The following is a 27,723-nucleotide window of genomic DNA, read 5'->3' as shown; positions in this document are numbered from 1 at the left end:
CAGCAGTCTTCCAGAGTTATTAACTTTTCTGCTTTTCAACCTGATGATATCACAAATTCAAAAGCAATAAAAAATAAATCTAGTCCATGGTCTAAACTGCTTTTCTTGATGGGCCAGAGATAACTTTATTATTATTATTATTATTATTATTATTATTATTATTATTATTATTATTATTATTATCATCATCATCATCAATAGTTGAAGGCAAGACATTGGCTAACCTAACACAATTGAATCATCTCATATAAATTTTGCATATTAAGTTGGTTATCTAAAGCCAGTACATGTTAGACTCCTTTGAATGTCAATAGAGAAAAATGATACCTCCAAAACTCGTTCATCTAATTTTACAAGAGATGCTTCTAACAGCTGACTCATCAATCAACTTTTTAGGTGCCTATTTCTCCAGACTGATTATATCAGGAAAACAAAATCCTAATCTCAAATTTAAGACTTAGATGACTAGAGCTAGGTCAGATGAGTCTTGCATACTGAAAATTATATTATTATTATTATTATTATTATTATTATTATTATTATTATTATTAATGCTTTTCTGCCCCGAATTTCCTCACCCTGACTGAAAGAAGAAGGGGCAGAAGAGAGGACAAACAGCTTTCAGGTAAGAGGCTGTAGACTTCAGAGAGAAACAGTTTTAAAGAGACAAAGTTTTTAGTTTGACTAAAATAAGATTCAGCAGATAAGGTGTGCTGTTCCAACCTAGATGCTGCAGAGTGTACCGGTTTTGGCTGAAATACAGTTATTTTTCACCGAGGCTGAGTAATCCGAGGGCGCTGCCAGGACCCAGCAGCCCCTGCGAGTGCGACTGACAAGGTGAGGGCGGAGTCAGCAGCGCCCCGGCCGTACAAAGGCAGCCCTTGGGGGAGTGAAAGTGATCAGGATTATGGTGACCAGAGGGGGCAAACAGGTCGTGGCGCGTCAGTTGGCGTAGGCAGGGCGAGCTGATGGGGAGGGCAGAGTATCCCTCATCGCTCCGGAGACTGGTTCACCTACTGGCTACCTCCCGGACAGCAAACCCAGCCTTGGTCACCACCAGGTGGCAAGCGCTCGCTAAAGCGCTCGCCAAAAAGGCAGTGGTGACGCAGACCGACTGCCTGCCCGAAGATGCGGCTGTTCAGGTCTCTGGCTGCAGGGGGTGCCTGAGCCTGTCACTGCCAATGATGAGTGACAGAGATACTGACCACGTGAGGTGCGAGCAGGTGGAGGATCTGATCAGCCTCGTGGCAGAGCTCAAGGAGGAGGTAGAGAGATCAAGGACCATCGGGAAGCATGAGCAGGAGTTAGACCAGTGGAGTTACTCCCTGCCATGCCTGAGAGAAAGGCACCGGGGTGACACATCCCAAATAGTGGTGGACCTCCTGCCCTGGTGCTGTCAGACAGACGGAGGGGGCCTGAGAGATGAATGGAAACAGGTCCCTGCTCGGTGTTGCAGGTGAGCCCTCTCCCTACCCGTCTCACCTCCCTGGGTGCCCTTACGCAATAGGTTTAAGGCTGTGGAGCTCAAGGGAAAGAGTTGTGAGGATGTGGGGGCGAAGCCCACACAAAAGGCTGTCTAGGGCAAGGAAGTTGACTCCACATCTCAAGTCTTCCTCCACCAAGAAGGAAAGAAGGGTAATGGTTGTAGGCAACTCCCTTCTGAAGGGAACAAAGAACCCCATATGTTGGCTGGACCCTACCCGTAGGGAAGTCTGCTGCCTACCTGGGGCCTGGGTCAGGGACATTACAAGGAAACTTCCTGACCTTGTTCATCCCTCTGATTATTACCCCTTAGTGATAATTCAGGTTGGCAGTGATGAAATTGCTGAGAGAAGCCTGAAGGCTATCAAAAGGGACTTCGGGGGACTGGGGCGGTTACTGGATGGAGTGGGTGCACAGGTGGTGTTTTCCTCTATCCCTTCAGTGGTAGGGAGGGATATTGAGAGGATTTGGAAGGTCCATCTGATTAATACATGTCTGAGAGGCTGATGCCACTGCCGGATTTTTTTTTTTTTATCATGGGGAGGTTTACTCATAACCTGGCCTGATGGCTGCCGATGGGTCCCACCTGTCTCAAAGGGGGAAATGGACTATAGCCCAGGAGCTGGCAGGGCTCATCAAGAGGGCTTAAACTAGGTTTGAAAGGGGGTGGGGGGGAATTGAGACTCAATAGAGATGAGCCTGAGGGAGCAGTCCCAGGGTTGAGGGTGAGGGCAATAGCATCACACAAGTGCATCTACACCAATGCACACAGCATGCACAACAAACAGGAGGAGCTGGAAGCCATTGTGTGGCAGGCAAACTATGACCTAGTTGCCATCACTGAAACATGGTGGGACCACGCCCATGGCTGGAGTGCTTCAGTGGATAGCTACAAGCTCTCAGAAGGGACAGGTAACTAAGGAGGGACAGTGGCATGGCTCTCTATATTAGAGAGTGTTTTGATGTTGTTGAGATTGGGGTTGGGAATGAAAATGTAGAGTCCTTGTGGATAAGGGTCAGGGGGTTGGCCAACAAGACCGCCAAACCAGGATGAAGAGATGGATAAAGGGTTCTATAAGCAGCTGGCAGAAATTGCTCAATCACCAGTGCTTGTCCTCGTGGGGGACTTTAACTTCCCAGACGTATGCTGGAAATACAATACAGCCCTGAGGAAGCAGTCTAGAAGGCTCCTGGAGTGCATGGAAGACAGCTTCCTGACTCAGCTGGTTAGAGAGCCTACCAGAGGGGGTGCCCTGCTAGACATGCTGTTCACAAGGGACTGGTGGGAGATGTGGTGGTAGGGAGTTGTCTTGGGTAGAGCGGCCATGACATGGTAGAGTTCTTTATTCTTGGTGAAATCAGGACGGGCGTCAGTAAAACTTCTACCTTGGACTTCTGGAGGGCAGACTTTGAATTGTTCAGGACACTGGTAGGGAGGGTCCCTTGGGAATCAGTCCTGAAGGGCAGAAGGGTCAAGGAAGGCTGGACACTCCTCAAGAAGGAAGTCTTAAAGGCACAGGAGCAGGCTGTCCCTGCGTGCTGTAAGATGAGCCGGCGGGGAAGAAGACTGGGGTGCCTGAACAGGGAACTTTCGCTGTGTGTTCAGGAAAAAAAGAGTTTATGTCTGGTAGAAGAAGGGACAGGCAACTCAGGCAGAGTACAAGGAAGTTGTGGGACCCATGGGCTGCTGGGGGGACAGCCTGCTCCACCAGGGGCCTCTCTACAGGCTACAGGGAATTTCTGCTCTGGCACCTGGAGCACCTCCTGCCCTCCTTCTGCACTGACCTTGGTGTCTGCAGGGCTGTTTGCCACTCCTCGCTCTCCCAGCTGTTGTTGCACAGCACTTTTTTTTTTTTTTTTTTTTTCCTTTTCTCACATCTGCTCTCACAGAGACACAAAAATCAACGTCTCACTGGCTAGCAGTGGGTCCCTTTGGAGCCGGCTGAAACTGATCTGACATGGGGCAGTTTCTGGACTCTTCTCACAGAAGCCACCCCTGCTGCCCCCCTGCTATCAGAACCTTGCTATGTAAACCCAATACACCTTTCTGATTCTCTCACCCATCCTACTATGGGGAAAGTGAGCCAGCAGCTTTGTGGTGCTTAGCTGCTTACTGCGATTACACCAGAACACAGAGGAAAGTGATAATTTCAAAACACTTGCCCATGACTTATCTGAACAAGGAACAAATAGACAAAACAAAGTGATTCAGAACAGGACTTGATTTAGGATTTTCCTCTTTATAACCTGTATTTCATTCTGAGAACAGAACAAAAGTCAAACTCTAAAGGTTATTTGTGAAATTGTTTTAGTATTTTATTTGTAAGCATATAAATATTGCATTCTTTTGTACGCAGAAATAGGAATCTTCCTGTAATGTCTGACTGGAATTAGAAGACTTAGTATTCTTAATTATAGATGTGTCAGTCTACAACCACAATTTTATAAGTCATTAAAATACTGTAGCAACTTCCGTAATTCCGTCTTCTTTTTATAGTTAAGCTACAGTATACTAGGTTAATAACAGTTTGATCTCTTACTCTCAGAATTCATTACAAGCTATTCCCTGTTGTCATTATAAAAGATCAGTCTTGAGACCTAACGTGCTGAAAAATTGTAACTTTATATTCAAAATATGCAGAAAGATATTCTTCCTACTGATTAAGGCATTGTTTTGTTTGTTTTTGTGTTTTTTTTTTTTCCTTCCAGTTCTGAGAGATTACTCAGGCTTTGAAATCTACCGAGGGAGTATTTAAAAAAAAATGATAAAATCAAGGCATTAATTCTAAAAAATGTTTTTAAAATATGTGATTTTACTGACCATTAATAAGAAAGAAGGGAAGAACAACAACAAAGGATAAAATCAAAGATTACCCTAAATGTCTTCAGGTAATCTTACACGTCATTTTTGCTGTGCCTGGAAATACATATGCTTGCACTGATATTTTTTGCCACTCTGTGTATGTCTATTGGTCCTCTTCACGTGTAAATTCATAAGTTTATGCATCAGCTTCTGCAATTACTATTTTTCTTTTTGTGTACAGAATTTCCCAGTGTCCCATAACTAAGTTTCCTTTCAAGCTTGCGGTAAGCCTATGCTTGGTAAGTACCACTTTGTTCCAAATTCAAACATCTTCATTAAGTGTCTGCAATGTAGACACACACATATGAGTTGGGGACCAGTCACCCACTATATAGTATGGAAATAAGAGGGCAGTTCAATTGGTAAAATAGCTGAGGCTTTATGGGAAATTAAAGTTTAGTCTTATTCCACCTGAGTGACTATATGTATAGCTATTTATTGATACTCAAAGCAGATGCATGAATCTGGGCTTCTAACTGCATTAATCGTATCCTTAATCCAATCCCTGTTTGTGTTGTGTCTATGTTTCTGTACTCAGAAACATTACTAACTCTCATAAAAAAGAGCTTTAAAATACAAACTTTCACTAGAAGAGACGATACCCACAGATACAGAATAACTTTGAAAGAATGTTAAGGCAAACCTCTGTGAAGTGTTACAGGTGTCTGCGGTGGTACCTGTAACAGGTGGTACAGGTATATGTGGTCATACCCGTAACACAGGTGGTACAGGTACCTTGGTTAGCAGTGAGACACCCACCCAACTGCTCCTTTGCGCCCCCTCCTCAGCAGGACAGGGAGAGAAAATGAAATAAGAAAGTCATGGGTCAAGATAAAGATGGGGAAGACACTTACCAATTACCATCATGGGTAAAAAAGACTGAACTTGGAGAAAATTGATTTGAGTTATTGCCAATTAAAAATAGACTAGGATGGTGAGAAACAAAGTCAAAAACTAAAACAACATCCTACCACCCAGCCCTGTCTTCCCAAGCTCAACTCTGTACCTTCATATCCACCCCTTCCCTACCACAAGTGACAGAGTAACGTAATGGGTAATGTCGGTTGTGGTTAGTCAATAACAGTTCCCCTCTGCCACACCTTCCTCTTCACATTTTTTCCATTCTCCAATGTGGATCCTTCCTATCGGCTATAGTCCTTCACGGGATATCCACCTTCTCCAGCAAAGGGTCCTCCACAGGCTACAGTGTAAATGTCTGCTCTGGTGTAGTCCTCTCCACGGGCTGCATGGAAATACCTATCTTTCAGTGAAGATCACGTAGTTCTAATCCCTCTGGCACAGGCAGGGATGCCACCCACTTGATCGCGTTGCCCTGGGCCTCTTCCAGTGTGGTCTTGAACACCTCCAGGAATGGGACACCCACAGCTTCTCTGGGCAGCCTGTTTCAAATTTACCACTCTCTGAGTAAAGAATTTCCTCCTAACATCTAATTGAAATCTCCCCATCTCTAAAATAAATAAATAAGAAGTTTAAAAAAAAAAAAAAAAGTTGCTCTCTGTCTTGAGCCCTCCTTAAATACTGAAAGGCCACAGTGAGGTTTCCCTGGAGCCTTCTCTTCTCCAGGCTGAAAAACTCCAGCTCCCTCAGCCTTTCTTCACAGGGGAGGTGTTCCAGTGTTTTGATCTTCTTTGTAACCCTTCTCTGGACATGCTCTAACAGCTCCACGTCTTTCTTGAGCTGGAGTCCTCACACCTGAATGCTGTACTCCAAGTATGGCCTCAGGAGGGCAGAGTAGAGGGGGACAATCACCTCCCTTGACTTGCGGGCCATGCCTCTTTGATGCAGTTCAGGATGCAGTTGGCCTTCTGGGCTGCAAGCGTGCACTGCTGGCTCATGTCAAGCTTTTCATCCACGAGAACCCCCAAGTCCTTCTCTACAGGGCTACTCTCAATGAGTTCTTCCCCCAGACTGTCCTCATGTCTGAGATTGCCCCAACCCAGGTGCAGCACCTTGCATTTGGACTTGTTGAACCTCACATGGACTTGTTGAATGTAAGTTCACATGGGCTCACTTCTCAAGCTTGTCCAGGTCCCTTTGGATGGCATTCCTTCCTTCTGTTGTACCAACTGCATCACTCATACTCACTGAGGGTGTGCTGAGGCTGCACTTGGGACCAACAGCATTGGTCCCAAGACAGACTTTTCCACAGTCTGCATGGAAGCTCTTCTTGGTAACATGGATCCCCTCCTCCACCTCCTCCTTTGATCTTGGTGCTTCATCTTCTGTTTCTTTCTCTGTTCTTTCCCCCTCTCTCCTCTCTCTCTGTAGCCATTTTCCCCTTTCTTAAATGTGTTTTACCAGAGGCACCAACAGCTTGGCTGCTGGTCTCAGCTGTGTCCTGTTGTGGGTATCTTGTAGCCTTCAGGAACAAGCAGTATCTGGCATGTGTCAGCCTCTGGCCACTTCACAGAGAGGCGATCCCCATGGTCCCACTGCTACCAAAACTTTGCTACATTCACCCAATGTAGTTTTACAATGGAGTTTTAACCTACTGTCCACTAAATAATACCTAACTATGAGTCTTGTATGCCAAGAGGAGCAGACAACATACATTCTGATTGTAAAACACATAGAAAAAGCCCAGTTTCTTCCAGAGAGGAAGGAAATATTTTTTTCACTTGTATTCTAGCTGAGGACAGTGAAGATATTTGGGGTTACATCTGTGCATTTTTAGAAAAAGCTACATTTACAAACGATATGATCATCCATTCACATTATGACAGAGTCACTAGGTGTTTGTGAATAAATGCTGTCAGCATTGAAGAGTTTTTCCAACTATAAAAATGGGACAATTCTTACAGTAGGATTATATTTACACAGGTTAGGTTCTCTGTAGTCTAACCTGTGTTAGACTGCTTGAAAGAAAGAACAATGATCATGGCAGTATCCCCATCTTCTGTTTTTTATTTGTATTTTTTTATTATTATTATTTTTTGTTTTGTATGTGTGTTTGAGAAGAGACTGAATAAGATTTTAAAACTAAGGAAGTTCATTAAAGATGTAGTAGCACATTCTAATCCTGGTACTATGTGAATATTTTCATTACATCTAGGATAGGTCCTTTGTCCTACATTCTCCCTTCATTCTGTCTCTTTTTTTGGTCTTCCTTATGTAGAAAATATTCTCTTTAATTTTTGCCCTAACTGAATGCAGTTTCATTCTTACTGCTGGCTGTTTCTTCTTTCCAAGATTTAAAAATGCCTATGTAGTGTTCTCATTAAAAAAATGTCTAAGACCCTGATGATCTGAAAGTGCAGTCAGTGAATTGTTGGTTTTATTTTTTTATTTTTTCATACCCTTTCCCCTTTGAATAGCAATCAAGGGCTTGGCTTGACCTATTCACATGCTTGGTTTTAGTTTTTGTAACATACCTGCTGTGTTTTGCCCTGTTAAAGAAAGCAAGGTCAAGTTGTGTACATACTTAGACACAGAGGTATAGTAGGCTGTGTTGATCCTTAGCTTCTGTGAAAATGGAAGCCCATGAGGCACTGACACTAGTTACCTGTCTTGCATGAACTCAACCTCCTATCTGACATAAATGTGACCTCAGTGCTCTCTGCTCAGCACAGTTGGATGTGCATTATGAACACTTGGACGTGACTGGACTGTTACAGACAAAGAACAAGTACCTACTATATTCATAGTTGTCAGGTTATGCATAATAGAGTAACAAATGAATTAAATGAATTAAATTTTCCAGGAGGCTAAGGCCATAAAGAGGTAACTATGACTAATGCCAGCTATTATCCATTTGGATGCTTTAGAATCTGTTTAGACTAACATATTCTCTCTTCTCTCTCTCTCTCTCTATATATATATATATATATGTATATGTATGTGTATATATATATATATATGTATCATGCTGTTGCTTTGTTACCTTGCTTTAAATTCTAGTATGGAATTCAGAAATATACTCACATTGGAGATAAAATTATTGTGTGAGGTTCCCTGCTAAAGGAAACTTTAGCAAAGCTGTACTTATTTCCAATATCCATTCAAATTTTGAAATCCATAAAGTGACCTTTGATTTACCCTTTTTATTTTCATGTGCAGAACAGTCTCTTAATTCTTCCACTGAAGCTTTAGAAACATACCAGTCCAGTTGTGTTTTATGTAGTTCTGCAAAGAACTTGACTAGAATACATGATCAAATTTGTACCTTTTTTGCATTTCCACCTTTCCTGACCACACTAAAACTTTCTTCTGCCAATATCCTTTGAATTATTTTTAAGGTGGATAGGAATTGTATATAACTTTTATATAACTCCACCATGGGCTCCTCTCCATGAGCTGCAGGTCCAACCTAGAGTCTGCTATGGAGGCTTTCCATGGGCTGCAGCTTCCTTGACGCCACATCCACCTGTTCCACCATGGGCTCCTCAACAGGGAGCAGTATCAATACCTGCTCTGCCGTGGGACCCATGGGCTGCAGAGGGACAGCCTCTTCCAACATGTTCCTCTCCACTGGCTGCAAAACTTGTGCTCCTGTGCCTGTATCATCTCTTCCCTCTTCATTGACCTTGGTATCTGAAAAGTTTTCTCTCAAATTTTCTCATACCTCTCTCCCAGCCCCTGTTGTGCAGAAATTTTTTACCCTTTTCTTAAATATGTTCACACAGAGACACAAACAGCGTTGCTTATTGACTAAGCTTCAGCCAGCAGCAAGTCCCTTTCGGAGGCATTGAGGATTGGCTCTTGTCTAACATGGGACAGCTCCCATCCTCTTCTCACAAAGCCTACTCCTGCAGGCCCTCCCCTGCAAACATTGCCACATAAAACCATTATGCCAGTTTGTTCCTCTTCTTCCTACCCCCTCCCATGGGTTTGCAAAACTCTGCATTCCCTACACCCTGCCAATCTAGGGCTTCTTGGTTCACAGTCTTACCAGTTGCAAGGTTCAGCCCTCCTGGAAACAGCACCTGTATCTTGTTAGCCCACCAATTAATGTGACTGGGATGTTTGTTTCCTGTAATTGTCTCCCACCTTAGAAATTCTCAATGAGATAACCACACTAGAGTAAACATTTATACACTCTCACATGCTCTCATAAGTTCACATGATTGACCAGACCTGGTTTCCTTAACTGCTTCCATTTCTTATTATCCTCTCTTGCTTGGAAAAAGTCTTTGACCAGGTACCCTTCTACATACCCTTATAGTTTATACGTTAATATAATGTATAGGAATAGCTAATCTTTAAATGAAACATTTGATTGTGTGCTTTGAAATGAAATTTCAGCTTCAAATGGATGTCAAAACTGAAAAAAAAGTATAATCCACTCTTCCATTTTATTTTTAACACATACATTTGTTATAGTCTGTGTTATCAACTCCAAATATTCAAAACTCTGAGTCAGCCTTCTCAGATGCTTGGTTCAGTACTTGTTTCTCACAGGAGAAAACACTGACTAGTAGGAAATGAATGCTCTTGCGGTCTTAGGCTTACTAGGCTTACTTAAGAGTGATTTTTTTATTTTTTATTTTTTAGAATTCCCAGTTCTACTCAGTCCTTAATATTAGTAAGTAGTATTTCTGACCATGTATCATAGAGTATGCAGGGCTGTATGCAGGAGATTACTCAGGCTGTCCTATAACTAAAAAAGACTCCCCTAAATGTGGTAACTAGATCCAGACTTCTCAGTATTTTTAGATATGACTGAAATAGCTGTTAGAATCTTATACCTTCCCCCTTTTTAACAGTGAATTTTAAGCCTATTTCTAAATAAATTTATGACTCAAGCTGTCAAGATTTTCTCAACATGAAAAAAATCAACAATAGTATTAATTTATCCCCATGGCTGTTAGAATTTCTTGTGGATGTGGATAAAACTGCATTATTTGTATTCAATCTTGTAAATTAATTGGCAAGGAAAGAATGAGACAAAGACGTATTTTGTTACAAAGAACAAAAATCACTGTGTTTTCATCATGTACCATTTTATTTAAATATAGAAGTATTCTTTGGGAATACACCATAAACCAGGATTTAGAAGATCTGAAGTGAAATGCCTTATATAGTCGGTAAAACTGGGGTCTTGAAACATATTTTTTCCGTATGTATTCCATGTATGTGCTCTCCTTAAAGAAATTCTGGATATAAAGAATAGGAATATCACCTTTTATTTTAGAACCTAAATTGATAGGAATTTTTTAAACATTATTAATCTCTCTGGACTTCCAGACTTGAGAACTGCAGTAATCAGAGGCCACATTAATCATTATTTTCAGAGTTTGTGTTTCTGTGCACAGGCCCAGTAGAAGAAATTTAGTTGCATCCAGAGGAAGTATAATTTTGATCCATTGTTACTTATGAATAGCTCTGTTTCTTAATTTGAAGTTGACATAATCAGGCCTTATAAGACTTCTGAATTGCAAAATTCCATTCTTTTGATGAAACTTACAGTTTCATGAGAAATATCAGTTTGGTTTGTCTAGAGCTATTTCCTACAGACATGTTTATTACTGATTTATCATGTATACATGTTGAATTTTGTATTTTTTTTGCCTTATTTTGATAGAAATAATTATCAGGCTGTCAGTTCCAAACCTACCTGGCCATATCTTTTAGAAATTTTTAAGGCTAAAAAAATGTAATTTGTTTCCTCAGGTCCTCAGTATTCTCTCAGTCTTACTAAAAATCTATACTGATGCTTTAATGAGTTTAACAATAAGGAATTGGCTGGATGGTTGTACTCAAAGAGTTGAGGTCAACAGCTCAATGTCCAAGTGGAGATCAGTAATAAGCGATGTTCCTCGGGGATCAGTACTGGGGCCGGCACTATTTGACATCTTTGTTGGTGATGTGGACAGTGAAATTGAGTGCACCCTCAGCAAGTTTGTTGATGACACTAAGATGTGTGCTGCAGTTGACATGCTGGAGGGGATGCCATACAGAGGAACTTTGACAGGCTTGAGAAGTGGGCCTGTGTGAACCTCATGAGGTTCAACAAGACTTAGTGCAAGGTCTGGTATTTGGGCCTTAGCAATCCCAAGCACAAATTAAAGCTGAGCAGAAAATGGGTTGAGAGCAGCCCTGAGGAGAAGGACCTGTTGATGTTGGTTGAGGAGAAGTTCAACATGAGATGGTAATGTGCACTTGCAGCCCCAAAAGCCAACTGTATCCTGTACCACATCAACAGAAGCGTGGGCATCAGCTCAAGGGAGGTGCTTCTCCCCCTCTGTTCTGCTCTTGTGAGACCCCACCATGAGTACTATGTTCAGCTCTGGGGCCCCCAGCACAAGAAGGACATGGACCTGTTAGAACAAATCCAGAGGAGGGCCACATTGTTGACCAGAGGACTGGAGCACCTCTCCTATGAAGGCAGGCTGGGAGAGTTGGGGCTGTTCAGCCTGGAGAAGAGAAGGCTCCAGGGAGACCTTACAGCAGCCTTCCACTACCTAAAGGGGGCCTAGAGGAAAGCTGGAGGGGGGTGGAGGGATGATGACGCTTTGTGTCAGGGATTGTAGTGGTAGGACAAAGAGTAATGGTTATAAACAAAAAAAGGTAGATTTAGATTATCTAATCTAAAGGAAGATAGATAAGGAAGAAATTTTTTACTTAGAGGGTGGTGAGGCACTGGAATAGGTTTCCGAGAGAATCTGTGGATGCCCCATCCCTGAAGTGTTCAAGGCCAGCTTGGATGGAGCTTTGAGCAACCTGATCTAATGGGTGTCATACCTGCCCATGACAGGCGGGGAATGAATCAGATGATCTTTAACAACCATTCCAACCTAAACCATTCTATGATTCTATGATTTTATGATTCTATGATTCTTGAATGAACTGTTTACATATATATGTATAGGAAGATGCTCCCGTGAATTTTAAATTATTTTAGTTCTGTTGCTACTCCTTAAAACATTCTACTTTACTGTTTGAATAGATATATTTTAGGCAAAAGAAGGAAATGCACAGACAGTGGAAACAGAGCCATGTGCTCTGGAAAGAGTATAGAAGTGCTGTCTGGATGTGCAGGGATGGGATAAGGAAAGCCAAGGACCTGACAGAACTGAAGTTGGTGAGGGATGCAAAGAATAACAAGAAGGTGTTCTACAGATACATTGGCCAGAAAAGAAAGACTATGGAGATTTTAGCACCTCTGACAAATGAAGATGGAGAACTGGTAATGACAGATGTGGAGAAGGCAGATGTACTTCTTTTTTAAGAAGCTGTGGATGCCCCATCCCTGGAAGTGTTCAAGGCCAGGCTGGATGGGGCCTTGGCCAACCTGATCTAGTGGGTGGCATCCCTGTCTGTGGCAGGGGGGTGGAGTTAGATGGTCTTTAAAGTCCCTTCCAACCCAAGCCATTCTATGGTTGACGATTCTATGATTTTATTATATAGATGACAATGTAGCTATAGAGAAAAATATAGCATGTAAAATTATAGTTATTAATAAGGACACAAGTGAAGAAATTATATAAATAATCTAGTCCACAGACAGAAGGAAATGACTTATTTGTAAAACAAAGATAAATTGGAGAAGTAGTGACAGCACTTGTTAATAGCTTCCTGTAGAGGACATAAAAAAATAATGGGAGAAATACAGTTCCCACATTTCACACTTGACGGATGATGAAGTTGATGGTAGTATCAAGGATTAGATAAGCAAAAGCTCTGATAGAGAATGGTAGAATCATAGAATCATTAAGTTTGGAAAAGACCTCCAAGATCATCTGGTCCAACCATCAAAAAACAAAACAAAAAAAAATGTACACAAATAAAATAAAAGTTCTGCTTTCATCCAACTGGATGAGTACAACTTATTAAAGTTGAGCTGCTTGTAGAGCAGTGAAAAATGAGAGATATGTCCAAAGAAATATTAATTGGAGCCATCAGTGTCTAAATGATAGTTAAACTCCTCAGAGTTGAAAAGACACCATGGAGAAAAAGAAACTGTTAAGCATACAATGAAGAATACACACTCTCTTTGCGCTATAGAATTTAGATCTAAGAATACTGGGAGGGACCCAAGTAAGCTTTCTGTTTAGTATTGTCATACATTTGTTAACTTCTGTGCTTTAAATTATAAATAACACCTTAAAGAAGTTGGAAGGATTGTTTCTTTGCTGCTTTTCTGATATTCAAAAACACTTCCTATCTGCTTCACTGACATGCACAGAGTTCTGGCTGTGACAGGAAACTAAGAATAATGTAATGAAGTATGCTTTGAGTCCTCAGGAAGCATTCAAAAATTACTTGATTGAACCTTTCCTCAAATGACAGTTCAGCTGAGTAACACATACCTCTCAGAAGTTTTGTAATAAAAAAGATTGTGTTCTCAAGTTATGAAATATTTAAACCCAAAAGTGTGATGTGCTTGTGTCTTTCCAACTTACATGGATTTAGGTCATCTCTTTGTAATCTCAAATTCCCCTAAGCAATTCCAGTCAGTTCTAGTCTGCTAGGGTTGTGGTTTTATTTGTTGTTATTGTTGTTTTGTTTTGCTTTTTTTTTTTTTTTGAAACTTCTCACTGAAGTCAAGCCTATATTTACTTAGTAAAGAAAAAGCCCATCACCATTAAACTACTGTCACTTGCTGTACGCAATCCTGTTATTGATAAAACATAATGTAACTGTATGATTCTTTGTCTTCCCTTGTCAGTTGACAAGAGAAGAACGAGCAGTGTTATCTACCTGGACTTCTGCAAGGCCTTTAACATGGTCCCACATGACATTCTGATCTCCAAAATTGAGAGAGATAGATTTGATGGGTGGACCGCTCAGTGGACAAGGAATTGGCTTGAAGGTCGCACCCAGAGAGTGGTGGTCAATGTCTCCATGTCCAGGTGGAGGCCAGTAACGAGTGGTGTCCCTCAGGGGTCTGTCTTGGGACTGGTACTGTTTAATATCTTTATCAACAACATAGACAATGGGATTGAGTATATCCTTAGCAAGTTTGCAGGTGACACCAAGCTGAGTGGTGTGGTTGATACAGTAGAAGGAAGAGATGCCATCCAAAGGGACCAGAACAAGCTTGAGATTTGGGCCCACATGAACCTAATGAGGTTATACAAGTCAAAGTGCAAGGTGCTGCACCTGGCCCGGGACAATCGTGGACATGAGCACGGGCTGGGTGAAGAACTCATTGAGAGCAGCCCTGCGGAGAAGGACTTGGGGGTTGTGGTGGATGAAAAGCTTGACACGAGCCAGCAGTGCGTGGTTGCAGCCCAGAAGGCCAAATGCATCCTGGGCTGCATCAAAAGGGGAGTGGCCCGCAGGTCGAGGGAGGTGATTGTCCCCCTCTGCTCTGCCTTTCTGAGGCCCTACATGGAGTACTGTGTCCAGATCTGGAGGCCCCAGCACAAGAAGGATGTTGATCTGTTAGAACGGGTCCAGAGGAGGGCTGCAGAGATGATCAAGGGGCTGGAGCACCTCCCCTATGAACACAGGCTGAGAGACCTGGGGCTGTTCAGCATACAGAAGAGAAGGTTCTGTGGTTTCTTTATTGCAGGTTTTCATTACTTAAAGGGGACTTATAAAAAAGATAGAGAACAACTTTTTTCTCAGTCAAATAATGACAGGACAAGGGGGAATGGTTTTAAACTAAAAGAGAGGAGATTTAGCTTAGATGCTAGGAAAAAAATCTTTACTCAGAGGGTGGTGAGGAATTGGAACAGGTTGTCCAGAGAGGTTGAGGATGCCTCGTCATCCCCGGAAGTGTTCAAGACCAGGTTGGATGAGGCCCTGAGCAACCTGATCTAGGGGGTGCCATCCCTGCCCATGGCAGGGGTGTTGAAATTAGATGATCTTTAAGGTCATTTCCAACCTGAGCCATTCTTTGATTCTTTATTTCTGTGATTCTATGATTGTATGATTCTATGATAATGAAATCAATATATACCATATATGAGTATGGTAAGTAAGGCTTCATTGTGCCAAATGGAATTAAGAAATTTCATTTCTGCCCAAAATATTTAACAAGTTGTACATCTAAGGTTAAAATGCATCTTTGCAAACTGAACATATATATATATATGTATATATATATTTACTCTCTCTCTGGGCCTGTTGTAAAAGTGTTGGTGTTTTTTTTTTTCCTATGTCACTAGGTTTTCAAAACAAGAAAGAGACTACGTTGAGTAGCTATAATTTCAGAGGTGTATATCTGTATGTATGTACGTATGCATGTTTGCATGTATCCATATATATTCAATTTTTATCTGGGAGTGAGAAAACAGACAAAACTTTGGAGTATTTCATTATCTTGCAAAAAAGCTAAAAAGGAAAATTTATCCCTCCTAGCTCCTTACTCCTAGCTACTTTCCAAATGCATGTAATCTGTTTAGCTGCTAACAGAATAAATAAATAAATAAATAAATAAAGCTTAGGACAGCACAGTGACAAATGAAATCTGGTAAGAATTCCTCTAAAGACTTAAATTCTCTGTAGGATTTTAGAATTTTATGTCAAAATTTTTTGCTGTTTTGCTTTATTTGTGATAATGAGAAGATTATTAGCAAAGGTACTGGCAACTTTCAGAATCACTGTACTAAAGTCAGGTCATTTTACAGTCCTGCAAGAGATAAATAATGACAGAAGTTTATCAGGACTTGGGACCTCTCAAAGATACAGTCACCTGATACTGACACTGCTTTTTCCTGATTTTTGGCTTCCAGATTTTTTAGAGTTTGACACTGAGAAGAATTTGAAGTACAAATGTTCTGTTCCTAGACCTGTGCTAGTCTGGCTGCATGCAGTAGAAAAGCTGCCTGTGTGCTACCTGTATCATTCATATACTAGTTTGCTGACTTGTTCAAATAACTAAAGTGAGAATTTCTTATTAATTCATTTTCTGTATGTGAAGTGTCTTGGGCATCTAACTTCCTTCAATACTATTTACTGCTTTCTTAACTTCACCTTCATTTAAAGGACTTTACAGGTAGGCTTGGAAAGCTTTATTATAGAAAGCAACCTAATAGTAAAAATGCTTGTTCAGAAAGTCCCACGATAACTTAAGTCCTCTAGAAAAGACACTCCCAAGTGTTAAAAGGAAACTCTTAGACTGTTAACGGGAATGCTATTAGATTATTCTGTTTGTTCATTTCATCCGTATCTTGTACTGGCTTTGATGAACTTAATTAAAGTACAAGGTATTCATGTTAACATAATATTTTGATACATATCAAATTAATTTTAATAGCTAATAATTCATTATTGTATTAGGTTCCCTGTGAAGTCAACTTTACATTACCAATGAAAATAATTTGCAATTAACATGTTATTATTCTGTTTGGAAGTGTTGGTGATTATAGAAGATATTGTTGTGTAAATGATTCAAAATATTTTTCTAGACAATGTTGCACATACTTTTTAGTGAGTGGCATATGTTAAAGCAAATAACACCTTTATCCTCTTCCTTCTGGTAAAAAAAAATAAAGAAATAAAAATCAGACAGACTGTATAAGAGGGATTAATATTCAAAGTTACCCTCCTAACTTCTAGGTACATTCTATAATGACCTTATATTTGCTTGCTGTCTAATCAGTGAGGGTATAGGACTGAGGTACTCAAGTCATCGTTACATGTTTAACACATGCTTTATGGGAAATGTATGCCCTTCGAGAAAGGCCTCCCAAACAAGGTTTAATAGCCATATAAAGCTATTTATATTGACCATATTGATTCCTTGGTTTACACAAATAATGACTACAGGGTTTAGTTGTCCACATTACTTACAGTGCTATTGGAGACATTGTAGATACCTACAGAGTACCTACAAAGAAGTGGCAGATACAACATGGTACCTGAATTCTTCTTCAGCCACAACTGGAAGCCAGGCAGGACAGCTGAAATAGTACCAAAAGTGTATGTATCTGATTGAATGTACCCAATGGAGTCTGGAGAGTTTCTTAGCTGGCCAATGCTTTGTATTTACTCTCAAACAAGACCTCTAACACATATACATCCTATCAAATGTATATAGCTACAGTAATTTATTGATGTAATACAGTAATTATAGAAGTCATAGTATTTTCTAATGCCTGTTCTGTTTGTATGTTATAATGATCCCAAATGGGAGTTTGTACTATTTTTTTGTGTGTGTTTATGTGTATTTATGGTTGCTTTTTGTTTGCATTTGTGATTGTTTTTATATGATGTTGGGTTTGGGAAACGTAACTTTTTTGTTACAAATACATACATATCACAGGATCACAGAATGGTTAAGACTGGAATGGATCTCTGGAGGTCATTTGGTCCTACCTCCTGCCCAAGAAGGGCCACATAGAGCAGGTTGCCCAGGACCATGTCCAGGCAGCTTTTCAATATCTCCAAGGGGGTAGACTCCACAACCTCTCTGGGCAACTTGTTCCAGTGCTCAGTCACCTGCACAGTAAAAAAGTGTTTCCTGATGTTTAGACAGAAACTCTCGTATTACAGTTTGTGCCCATTGCCTCTTGTCCTGTCACTGGGCACCACTGAAAAGATCATGGGTCTGTCCTCTTTGCATCCTCTCTTCATGTATTTACGCACATTGATAAGATTCTCCGTAAGACTCCTCTTCTCCAGCCTGAACAGTCCCAACTCTCTCAGTCTCTCCTCACAGAAGAGATGCTTCAGTCCTTTGATCATCTTGTTGTCCCTCTTCTGGACACTCCCCAGCGTGTCCATATCTTTCTGTAAGTTTGAGATTTTGTGTGTGTGTGTATGTGTGTTATCATCACAGAATCACAGAATGGCCTGGGTTGAAAAGGACCCTAAAGATCATCTAGTTTCAACCCCCCTGCTATGGGCAGGGTTGCCAACCACTAGAGCAGGCTGCCCAGAGCTGCATCCAGCCTGGCCTTGAATGCCTCCAGGGATGGGGCATCCATAACCTTTCTGGGCAACCTGTTCCAGTGCCTCACCACCAGAGTGAAAAACTTCTTCCTAATATCTAGCCTAAATCTCCCCTGTCTTAGTTTAAAACCATTCCCCCTTGTCCTATCACTATCAACATATGTAAACAGGCATTTTACTCTTCCATTTCTAGAAATACTCCTGCTGGTAAATGCTACCCACTAGAAAAATAAATAAATAGATAAATACAGAGGGGAAAAAATAAAATAATCCAATATATCAAATATTGTGTTGTAAAAATCAGCCACTTGCTCTGAATTTGTTTAGATGATTTGGCCAGCTGAAATAATCCATATAATGAATTATTAGTCTCTTAGTTAGAACATCCTGATAAAGTCTAAAAATAGACATGCAGTCAAAATGTTTTTGGTAGGAAGTCCAGAGTTGGGTTCAGATTTCTCTATTGGATTCTTTTATTTTGTTGTTTCATAAAAACAAATTCATTTGCCTTTTTTTTTTTTTTTCTTTTCATTTTTGTACTTACAACTCTAATTTCTGATCTCTAATATTTACTTTAAGGGGAAAGGGAGAAAGGTCTGGGGTGACCACACTGTGACCTTTCAGTACTTAGAGGGGACTTATAAAAAAGATGGAGAGTGACTCTTCACTCAGTCAGATAATGACAGGACAAGGCAGAATGGTTTTAAACTAAAAGGTGGGAGATATAGCTTAGAGGTTAGGAGGAAATTCTTTACTCAGAGGATGGTGAGGAATTGGAACAGGTTGCCCAGAGAGGTTGTGGATGCCCCATCATCCCTGGAAGTGTTCAAGACCGGGTTAGATGAGGTCCTGAGCAACCTGATCTAGTGGGTGGCATCCCTACCTGTGGCAGGGGTGTTGGAACTAGATGATCTTTGAAGTCCCTTCCAACCCAAGCTATTTTATGATTCTATGTTACCCTTGTATCACCATCAGTTGTCTGTCTTGCTCTGATGGTGGCATAGTTTCAGGGTCATGTACATAAAGTATTTGCACGTTCTGTTTCATTGATACAAGGTGCCTTCATCATTTAATGTCTATTTATGAGTTACTTCATTACACTGAAGTAATGCAAGGGAACAATAGTAAAATAGGCCCCCAGTTTTAATTGTTAGGCCATTCTAAATTGCATAGTATTCATGTAACAACTGAGTAATATTCTAAGTTCATTAATTTATGGAGAAAACTTCAAAAGTTCATTTTCATTTCATCTAAAGTAATGAAGACATTCAGCTAAATCATAGCAGAGTGAGAACTGTTATACTATGATCAAAAACAAAGTAAGAGAGTCTGTTATATGAAAGGAAAGATATAGAGCTTGTAAATGTGTTTATAGGATAACGAATCTAAAAGGTTAGAGAAAGTATATTGAGCTTTTCCTCCAGTTTTTGTTTCTGTATCATAATCCACTTTTCCAATTTCTTTGTAATTTACAAGATTTTTTCTAATTGTTCTTCACTCAATTTTATTCATTATGATTACTGGTACTGGGATTACTGTTTTAAGATTATGCTTGTGTAAACAAAATTGTAAAGTATTAGGGTTTCTAGTTGAGTTAAAGCATCTGTTATGTGAGCTAATGTTGCACATTTATGTAACAAGGAGAATAAAAAGCAAGTACCACATACAATCAACAATTGTATTTTGAGTGTGCCCATTCTCATAAATGTAAGAGGGACCAAGTGGAAACACCAGACTCCTGATAAGCCACCCTTCACAAACATTAGTTCAGTCTTCAGCATTGTTTCAGATCCCTTCAAATGGCTCGTCCAAGACAGATATATCCAGAACTAATTCTGAACAGACTGAATCTGGCTGTGTCTGTACTGTAGGGCTGGAGAACCCTTCCTATTCTTCTTTTATATAGTGGCATGGACATAACACTTCTCATAACATTTAAGATTTCTAACAGTCCTTCAAAGCATAATTAGAAAAAAAATGTTTTGCTAATCTGGTAATAAATAAATAAATAAATAAATATGTTCAATTACAATTAGAGAGAAACCATAAAGGCTAAACCATACCCAAAATCCCAGAGCTATGTATTTTCTTCCAGTTGAATACTTCCTGTGGCATCCACTAAAGAGATCTTTATTTCTCTATAATCCCGAGAAAGAGAATTTGGAGCAGATATATCCAAATCTACTATCATATCAAAATAGTCAGATTTATTTTTATTTGCTCACAAGTAATCAATATTGTGCTTTATTTTAATTTAACCCTGTTTATATGGTATTTGAAAGTACTATTAGTAAGTTGTGTTTGTATAGAGGTCACATTGAGGAAAACCTCTGTTAGGAATATCAGCTATCAGGACAAAGCCTCCTGTCTTAAAGTATATTTAGGACTTACTCAAGCTCCAAGACAGTTGTAAAGTGACCCTTCACCATGACAGCTGTAAGGTGACCCTTCTTACTTTCCATTATTTCTCATATTCTCGTCTTGAAACTTGCAATTTAATCAATAAAATGTTAAAAATAACAACAAAAAACACAAACCAAATCAAACAAACAAAAACATTGATAATTTCATGGTATATATCTTTCCAGGCACTGCTAGAAAGAACTGTGGTTTATTTAAGCTGAATTTGAGAGTTGACACTTCTTTTTTCCTATATGGGCATAGGAAAATGAACAGTTTTTGCTTTGTTTTGTTGATTTTTTAGATGACTTTTTCCCCATGTCTGTTTTAACATAGAAATCTGAAACTACTTTCAGAAAAGTAGAAGTATTTGCATGAGGTGGGACACTTTGTAGTATATAAAATTAGGAAAATAATCTTGAATGCAGAGCAATCTGTTGAAGCTCTTCTTCTGAAAAATACAGAACAATGTTTTTCACCTCATACTGCTCTGATCTGAATGGGCAAGGATACTCTTGAATCCCCTGCATTTTAACTAATGGAACAACTACTTTTCTCTTAAATTAAATATTCTGTGCCTAAATATTTCTTAACAAAATTAACTTCACTCCATAAAATATTTTAATTTCAGAAAAAAATATATTTAATAAAACAAATAAGGTTGAGCATTGTCAGGAACTTTAACTGCCTTCGTAGTTCTATTGTATTTTTTAATTTCATGTTGGATTGAATGCTCAGTATTTGCCTTTTTTTTTTTTTTTCCCTAAATATTCAGCATAAGTAGTCAGTTTGTGATTTACCTTATAATATTCTGGGATATGATCAAGTAAATGTTTCAACTTGATAAAGTTCAAATATAATCTTTCATATATTAACAATGATTTTTAGAAGTTTAATCAAAGTGTATCAAACTACCAAAACATTTTCCTTGCTACCTCAATATTTTCAGTATTTTACTGTGTTCTGGAAGACAGTAAAATGAAACAAGAGAATCAGGTGATGAAAATAGTATTTTTGGCTAGTTCTACTGTTTATCTAAAACTGCAGATAAAGTTGGAAGGGAACTCTGGAGGAGATTCTTCCCCTTCCCCACCTCCTGACCAAACCTCAGCAGGGTTGCTTAGGGCTATATCCAGAAACTAAGGGGAAGAATCATCCTCAGCACTTCACAGGATGCACTTCTTTCTTTCTCAAACCAAAAGTCTAAAAGCAAGTGTTCTGATTGTCAAACTAACAGAAGAGAGAGTTAGTTTTGCAGTTGTTTATTTAACATAATTGAAATTTTAATGCATATGTGAACTTCATATGTTTTTTACCTGCTCTTAGTTTGTCACATATTTGTAGTCTCACCTTATTATTCCCTGAATGCAATGACATTACTTACTAGCGATCATTATTCAATTGCCTTGAGACTAAACTCAGAAATATCTCTGCAAACAACAGAACCAATTGGAAAATAAGAAAACGTTACATCATAAGAGATGAGCAGGTCATCAGGGATTTGATTCATCCCATGCAACTGAAGACAATTAATTGAGGTGCTTAAATTGACTGTAACTGTAAATTTGAAAAAAAAAAAAAATCCTATACTGCTTCTGTAGCCAATGAAGGCAGACAATTATCTTAAGAGAATCATCAAATTCTTACATGGGAGAAATCCTTCTTTTTTTTATTTTTTTTATTTTTTTTATTATTTTTTTCTTTCTCTTGATTGAACAGTAAAGGAACACAGGGGATCACTAAACTAATTTATATTAGTTTAGTCTAACCTGAAAGTTATGGACAAGGTATGTATTGTACCTCAATTAGAATATAGAATAATATGAAATCAGTATGGTTATGCGGCTACTACATCCTAGCAAATTAAATGGGGCCAAGACCTGTTCTTTGGCTATGGAGAACATGGCTATCACAGTTCATACCAATTTTACTTAACTTCCTTTTCCTCAGAAAGATCTTGTCTCTACTATCTATTGGGATTGACCTCTGATTTAGGATATCTGCAAAAAGATTACCAGAGATTATCAGGGAATAAACACTTCTTGGAGAGACAAAATCTATGTTATGGACCACACTAATAACTTACAGTGGTTTACTATTTTAGCATTATAGACATAGCTTCCAGACCTGATTTCTTAAATATCACTGTGGAAGTACAGATGATGCTCATAGATGCAAAGTTTCTTAATGAAGGACTGTGATTTCTGAACTTGAAATCTTTTTTCCATATTTTGTAAAATCAAGTTCAGATCCTCCACTTAAAAATATAGGAATAACTGATATGGGTGAGCCCTGAAATATAATAACTGAAGTCATTGTCTTTCTATTTCCCCTTTATCCACCATGCTAGCATGAACATTTACAAATGCTCCTCTAGGATAATGTATTAACAGTTCTAATTTTGATGGATATTATTTTTTTCCATTGTATATATATTATTGTAATGCAACAATTTAATATACAGGAATGCTTTTAATAGGCAAAAAGTTACACAAGGATAACTACAGTAATGTGTGCACAAATATCTTTATTCCCCTTGAGGGTTTGGTTTTGCAGCTATGAGCAAGCCCTAATTACAGGTTTTGTAAGTAAGAATATCTCTGGTTATTTCTTTCTATGCTTCTATTTTGGTCAAAAACTATTGTCCTTTTAGCTATAACTCACTGTTTGCTGGAGTGGCTCCCTACGTATTAATGAATTTAAACATTCCAATTTCCATTACTAATCATGATTTTCATTGACCTATTATATGGAAGAATGTATTAGTAATGTATCATTATTCTCATAACTCAGAAATGCATCAGAAAAAATTACAGGTTGAACAATTTGTGGAATAATTTACATATATTCAATTCAGTGGTACAAGTACCTAGTATCCATTCTTAATGAATAGTAGTCAGAACTGATTTTGCCTTGATAGAATCATTAAGGTTGTGAAAGACCTCCAAGATTATCTGGTCTAATCATACCCCTACCACCAATATCACCCACTAAACCATGTCACTATGAACCACATCCAACATTTCCTTAAACACTGCCAGAGACGGTGATGCTACTGTTAGTGTTGGGGAGAATCGAATGGATGTTCTATTAATGTTTCTCAGGTGATGGATCATACGGTATAATTAAATATCATTAAATGTACTTACATTATCAAGTAATCTATGTATGCTGGAAACTTAGGGAGTACATTGAACAATCAAAAGAATCGTTGGAGGGGAACCCCGGGAGGGAATAGGTACAACCTGACCTTGGATAAGGGCCTGGAGATGATGAAGTGAGTTGAAGCAGAACCGAGGAGCGGAGAGAGCATGCGTCGAATAGAAAGGTGAAAAGTTTAGCGAAGAGGAAGACTCCTTACTTCATCTGGACGACCACCTGGACGACCACCAGAGTGCGCCACGCATGTGCAAAGGGGAGGGGAGCTAATTAGAATGAAAAGCGAGGCTGATGTTGCAACCTGTAATGAATATATATACCTGACGCAATGTTGTATGTATAAATAACGGCTGGGAAGTAACGGGACTTGAAGCCAGATTTGGGCCCCTGCCCCGGCTTCCAGCGCTGAATAAAGCACCTTCATATAATCACTTGGTGGTTATGTGGTTGCTACGCTAACACTACGACTTTCTTGAGCAACACGTTACAATGCCTGACTACTCTTTCTGAGAAGAAATGTCTCCTAATTTCTAATCTAAACCTCCCCATGCACAGCTTGAGAACATTCCCTCTAGTCCAATCACTGGTTATCTGAGAGAAGAGGCCAACCCCCAGCTCCCCACAACTTCCTTTCACGTAGTTGTAGAGAGTAATAAGGTCTCCCCTGAGCCTCCTTTTCTACAGACTAAACAACCCCAGTTCCCTGAGCTGCTCCTCATAGGACTTGTGTTCTGGGCCCTTCACCAGCTTCGTAGCCCTTCTCTGGACATGCTCCAGGGCCTCGATGTCTTTCTTGTAGTGAGGGGCCCAACGATGAACACAGTACTTAATGTGTAGCCTCACCAGAACAGAGTACAGGGGGACACAGCAGACTATAGACACTGTAGTCATCCACTCAGAATGCATCTTCCATCTTTCAACTCTTCCCCACAGAATCAACCATCTTATATTGTTGATATCTTATATTGTTGAACCGATGGGCTGAGGTCAACTGCATGAAGTTCAACAAGGCCAAGTGCCGGGTCCTGCATCTGGGGCGCAACAACCCCAAGCAGCGCTACAGGCTGAGAGATGAGTGGCTGGAAAGCTGCCTGGCGGAGAAGGACCTGGGAGTACTGGTTGATAGGCAGCTGAATATGAGCCAGCAGTGTGCTCAGGTGGCCAAGAAGGCCAACAGCATCCTGGCTTGCATAAGAAGCAGTATGGCCAGCAGGTCTAAGGAGGTGATTGTCCCCCTGTACTCAGCTCTGGTGAGGCCGCACCTCGAGTACTGTGTTCAGTTTTGGGCCCCTCTCTACAAGAAGGACATCGAGGTGCTCGAGCGAGTCCAGAGAAGGGCAACGAAGCTGGTGAGGGGTCTGGAGAACAAGTCTTACGAGGAGCGGCTGAGGGAGCTGGGATTGTTCAGCCTGGAGAAGAGGAGGCTCAGGGGTGACCTTATCAATCTCTATAGGTACCTTAAAGGAGGCTGTAGAGAGGTGGGGGTTGGTCTATTCTCCCACGTGCCTGGTGACAGGACGAGGGGGAATGGGCTAAAGTTGCGCCAGGGGAGGTTTAGGTTGGATGTTTGGAAGAACTTCTTTACTGAAAGGGTTGTTAGGCATTGGAATGGTCTGCCCAGGGAGGTGGTTGAGTCACCATCCCCGGAGGTCTTTAAGAGACGTTTAGATGTAGCCCTTAGTGATATGGTTTAGTGGAGGACTTGTTAGTGGTAGGTGAGAGGTTGGACTCTGTGATCTTGGAGGTCTCTTCCAACCTAGACGATTCTGTGATTCTGTGATTCTGTGATATGGCGCATTATTATTCTAAGTTAAAAAACAAATTATTGAAAAAGTTGTGTGTAGTAAGATTTTTGCTCAGTCCTATTTCACTCATTTTATGAGAAAACACCACAAAATAATTACATGTATTGAGCTGCATTCATGTTTTGAGATGTCTTTCAGTTTTGCTTCTGAGCTTGCACAATGCAGTGAGTAAGGGATTTGTTTGTCATTATCACCACCTGTAAATAAATGACACTTTGAATCCTATCTGAGCTGCAGTTGCTCTGATGAATATAAACGCTCTGTGGTAGAGCATAACAAATTATAATCCTAAATACATTACAGTTATTAGGGGATCCCATTGTTTCACATAGCAGAATGGGTCTACCCAGGCATCTGGAATTCACTCAGAGAGTTGGCTCTTATTTAAAGCAGTGATAATTTAATGGTACTCATATGTCAGCTCAAGCTGGGTGCCTCCAAGGAAGAGACCCCACTCAAGATTTTCCCTGGGTTCTTATACCCGTACTGTCTTCACTTCCTCAAATATAGTTCAGTCAGTTTTTGACACATATACATTCCGTTCCTTCAGATTGTCAGTTCTTTGTTGTGGGACAGGATGGCTTCTGTTATCTCCCAGGTATGGCTCTCTTCTAGCACCATCCTTGGTCACTACATCCTCCTTTCCTGCATCTGCACCTCCCAGACCCCAACACAATGCCAGTCAATGTTGCTCAATCACCACTACATACCACGTTCAGGTTACAGGGACTTGATGCTGTGGCCTAAGTCTTCACCAAATTTGATCTATTAATGTCAAGCTACTAATGTAAAACAATAGCTCCCAAGTTATTTACGTACCAGTGCCTTATTTACCTTGTACAATTTCTAGTCTGATGATTTGTAATAGCCATACAAAATGAAGTTTATTCTCTAAATTTCTTCACATGTTTATCTTTCCAAACTCATTTAGCTTCTCTGACATTCCGAAAAAAAAAAAAATCTTAACTCTTCTACTGGGTAACATTGAAATTGGAGTTTATTGTATATTTCTTCTTTTCCTTTTTTGCAGACAATGCAGGAATCTCCAAAGATCAAGTACAGAATAATGTAAGGCAAAGATGTTGATGGCTCTTCAGTAGTAGTGGAAATTGATAATAAAAAGTATTGCAGTCCTACCTGACAACTTAGTAAACAAAGTTCAGATTTAGAAAATCAATTATTCAAATTTAACTTCTGTTACTTAATATTCTGTACAGCTAAGATCGTAATGTGTAGAGGACAGATGAAAAAGCGTCAGCTGTAATTTGGCAGTAATACATTTATAGTATACAGTAATACAATATAGAACACACTATTCTATACAGTATAGTATACTAAATCTGGCAGACAGACATCATCATTCATTTATCAGCAAAATACATTTACCTGTATTTTTTAGATGAGGTTGCTTTGGCCATGGCATTCTGAAATGCTTAACTATCTTTTCTCATCATAACTCCTATTTACAGCCCATCCACAACTAAATCCAGAATTAGATATGGTGAACAGTGGTATCTTGACATTTTGAAGTACATTTCATATATTTATAGCATTCGCTTTTACAAATTAATAAATTTTGTAACATAATAAAATCTGTATTCAATTCTGACATTCAAAACAAACAAACAAGAAGACAACTAATCACCTGATCATAGGAACAAAAGAATGGCAATAGTTGATCAGATAAACATTCATCTAATATTGTCTAATAGGGATGGGATGCTGTGGTGTGTTGACCCTGGCCAGTAACTAAGAACCCATCCACTCGCTCACTCTCCCCCAGCAGGACTGGGGGAAATTCACACAGGCAAAAGCTGAAAACTAATGGGCAAGGATAAAGACAGTTCAACAGGTGAAGCAAAGTTGCATGTGCAAACAGAGAACAATAAGGAATGTATTCAATACTTCCCAATGGCAGGTAGATGTTTAGTCACTTCCTGGGAAGCAGGGCCTCAGTATGTCTAATCGTTACCCAAGAAGATAAATGCCATAACCACAAATATAAAATTTCAAGGAAGGGCCAGGGCTATTTGTGTCCATCATAAATAAATATATAAATAAATAAATGCTAATACACTGGATTATTGAATGATTTCAGAAAATAATCATAAATCATTGGAACAACTAGAACTGAATGGTGATGTCCTTTTATTTCCTAGTATGGTAACTCTATCAGAGTTTTTTCCCAGGGCATACATTCTGTGATTCTAG

The 27,723-nt window shown here is 39.7% G+C and overlaps 1 long non-coding RNA gene across 1 annotated transcript; it reads left to right on the top strand.

Moving 5' to 3' along the window:
• Nucleotides 1-614: 614 nt before the first annotated feature.
• Nucleotides 615-26,761, top strand: LOC136788475 (uncharacterized). The gene is made up of 3 exons (XR_010827235.1): nt 615-2,394; nt 4,527-4,584; nt 26,543-26,761. It is a non-coding gene; the product is annotated as an uncharacterized lncRNA (long non-coding RNA).
• Nucleotides 26,762-27,723: the final 962 nt, after the last annotated feature.

This window comes from Anser cygnoides, chromosome 1, assembly GCF_040182565.1.
Source record: "Anser cygnoides isolate HZ-2024a breed goose chromosome 1, Taihu_goose_T2T_genome, whole genome shotgun sequence".
In the NCBI taxonomy this organism is placed as follows: domain Eukaryota; kingdom Metazoa; phylum Chordata; class Aves; order Anseriformes; family Anatidae; genus Anser; species Anser cygnoides.
This window is presented reverse-complemented; position numbering and strand designations above follow the sequence as displayed.